This window comes from Neoarius graeffei, chromosome 1 (genome assembly GCF_027579695.1).
Source record: "Neoarius graeffei isolate fNeoGra1 chromosome 1, fNeoGra1.pri, whole genome shotgun sequence".
NCBI lineage: Eukaryota > Metazoa > Chordata > Actinopteri > Siluriformes > Ariidae > Neoarius > Neoarius graeffei.
The window spans coordinates 102,158,647-102,161,849 of NC_083569.1; positions in this window are offsets into that span (position 1 = coordinate 102,158,647).

The window sequence follows — 3,203 nt, forward strand, 5'->3', positions numbered from 1 at the left end:
TGGAGCCTATCCCAGCTGACTATGGTTGAGAGGCGGGGTACACCCTGGACAAGTCACCAGATTATCACAGGGTTGACACATAGAGACAAACAACCATTTACACACCTTCACATTCACACCTACGGTCAATTTAGAGCCACCAATTCGCCTAACCTGCATGTCTTTGGATTGTGAGGGAAACCGGAGCACCCGGAGGAAACCCACGCAGTCACGGAGAGAACATGCAAACTCCACACAGAAAGGCCCTCATTGGCCACTGGGCTTGAACCCAGAACCTTCTTGCTGTGAGATGACAGTGCTAACCACTACACCACTGTGCTTCCCACATTATTATTATTATTATTATTATTATTAATCATCTTCCTCCTCCACCTCTTCTTCTTCTTCTTCTTCTTCTTCTTCTTCTTCTTCTTCAAGAAGGTCATGTCTAATTCAGAATAAACCAAACCATCCATCTCTTATCATTCCTCACTTCATCGTCCACATCCATTCATCTCATTCATCTCTTCTCATTTTGCATTCCTCATTTTTTGTACAAACCTTTTCCAGCCTTCCATTTCTAAATTCTTCATTTCAACCTTCATTTTCCCCCTCATTTCTCATTCCTCATGCCTTTATTTCTCTGTCTTTAGAGGCTGAGATTTGAATGGATGAATGCCATAAAACCAAGAGCATTAAAAAATTGTGAGGGTCCAGTTGTAGAAAATTCCTTTCTTACATATAAGTTGGAGAAGTGACTGACAAACAGGTTTGGATCGTGAGCGAATCTTTTAATCCATCAAAGTTTTATTATAACTCAAAATAAGACGAACTGACTCAGATAACTGTCCCATCCATATTGGAAGTATTTCACTCATTTGGCACTTTCTCTGGATATAAGATTAATTGGGGCAAAAGTGAGCTGCTACCAATACGAGTTGAAGATCAGGAATGGCTCAAACAGCTTCCCTTCCGTATACCTCAGGACAACTTAACTTATCTAAGAGTGGTAATTACCAAGTACAGTGCCCTTTATAAGGCCAACTTTCTTACCCTACTAAGAAAACCTGAACACAATATCCAATTTTGGAGAACACTCCCAATCTCCTTGTTGGGAAGAGTCAATGCTATCAAGATGATTTTTCTTCCTCAGATACTTTACCTCTTTCAAAACCTACCCATATTCCTTACTAAATCTTTCTTTAAAAAAACTGGACTCTATCATTCTTCCTTTTGTATGGAACTATAAAGCACACAGAATTAAAAAAGATCATCTTTGCAAACATAAAAACAATGGGGGGCTAGCACTGCCTGATTTCAAGCTATATTATTGGGCCACTGGATTACACTCTATTGCATACTGGTTAGATGACACTCAGTCACCATTTAATGGGCTAGAGATGGAACGTGAAGATTGCTTACCATACTCTATAAGAGCAGTTATATTATCACCTCTGCCAATCAACAGAGCATACTATAAGCACAACTCTATCATTCATGACACAATAAGGATATGGAAACAACTGAAAAAACATTTCATTCTCAACACATTGTCCTTTTTACTGCCAATAGCAGCAAACCCCACCTTCACTCCCTCCACTCTGGATGGGACCTTCAATGTCTGGAAGGAAATGTGGCTTTGTAACATTGGCAGTTTGTACATTGAGGTGACTTTTGCCTCTTTCCAACAACTCCAGCAGAAATACAACTTACCCAAGAATCAATTCTTCAGATATCTTCAGGTTAGAAACTACAACCCCTATTCCAACAAAGTTGGGACAAAGTACAAATTGTAAATAAAAACGGAATGCAATAATTTACAAATCTCAAAAACTGATATTGTATTCACAATAGAACATAGACAACATATCAAATGTCGAAAGTGAGACATTTTGAAATTTCATGCCAAATATTGGCTCATTTGAAATTTCATGACAGCAACACATCTCAAAAAAGTTGGGACAGGGGCAATAAGAGGCTGGAAAAGTTAAAGGTACAAAAAAGGAACAGCTGGAGGACCAAATTGCAACTCATTAGGTCAATTGGCAATAGGTCATTAACATGACTGGGTATAAAAAGAGCATCTTGGAGTGGCAGTGGCTCTCAGAAGTAAAGATGGGAAGAGGATCACCAATCCCCCTAATTCTGCGCCAACAAATAGTGGAGCAATAACAGAAAGGAGTTCGACAGTGTAAAATTGCAAAGAGTTTGAACATATCATCATATACAGTGCATAATATCATCAAACGATTCAGAGAATCTGGAAGAATCCCTGTGCGTAAGGGTCAAGGCCGGAAAACCATACTGGGTGCCCATGATCTTCAGGCCCTTAGACGGCACTGCATCACATACAGGCATGCTTCTGTATTGGAAATCACAAAATGGGCTCAGGAATATTTCCAGAGAGCATTATCTGTGAACATAATTCACCGTGCCATCCACCATTGCCAGCTAAAACTCTATAGTTCAAAGAAGAAGCCGTATCTAAACATGATCCAGAAGCGCAGACGTCTTCTCTGGGCCAAGGCTCATTTAAAATGGACTGTGGCAAAGTGGAAAACTGTTCTGTGGTCAGACGAATCAAAATTTGAAGTTCTTTATGGAAATCAGGGACGCCGTGTCATTCGGACTAAAGAGGAGAAGGACGACCCAAGTTGTTATCAGCGCTCAGTTCAGAAGCCTGCATCTCTGATGGTATGGGGTTGCATTAGTGCGTGTGGCATGGGCAGCTTACACATCTGGAAAGACACCATCAATGCTGAAAGGTATATCCAGGTTCTAGAGCAACATATGCTCCCATCCAGACGACGTCTCTTTCAGGGAAGACCTTGCATTTTCCAACATGACAATGCCAAACCACATACTGCATCAATTACAGCATCATGGCTGCGTAGAAGAAGGGTCCGGGTACTGAACTGGCCAGCCTGCAGTCCAGATCTTTCATCCATAGAAAACATTTGGCGCATTATAAAACGGAAGATACGACAAAAAAAGACCTAAGACAGTTGAGCAACTAGAATCCTACATCAGACAAGAATGGGTTAACATTCCTATCCCTAAACTTGAGCAACTTGTCTCCTCAGTCCCCAGACGTTTACAGACTGTTGTAAAGAGAAAAGGGGATGTCTCACAGTGGTAAACATGGCCTTGTCCCAACTTTTTTGAGATGTGTTGTTGTCATGAAATTTAAAATCACCTAATTTTTCTCTTTAAATGATACATTT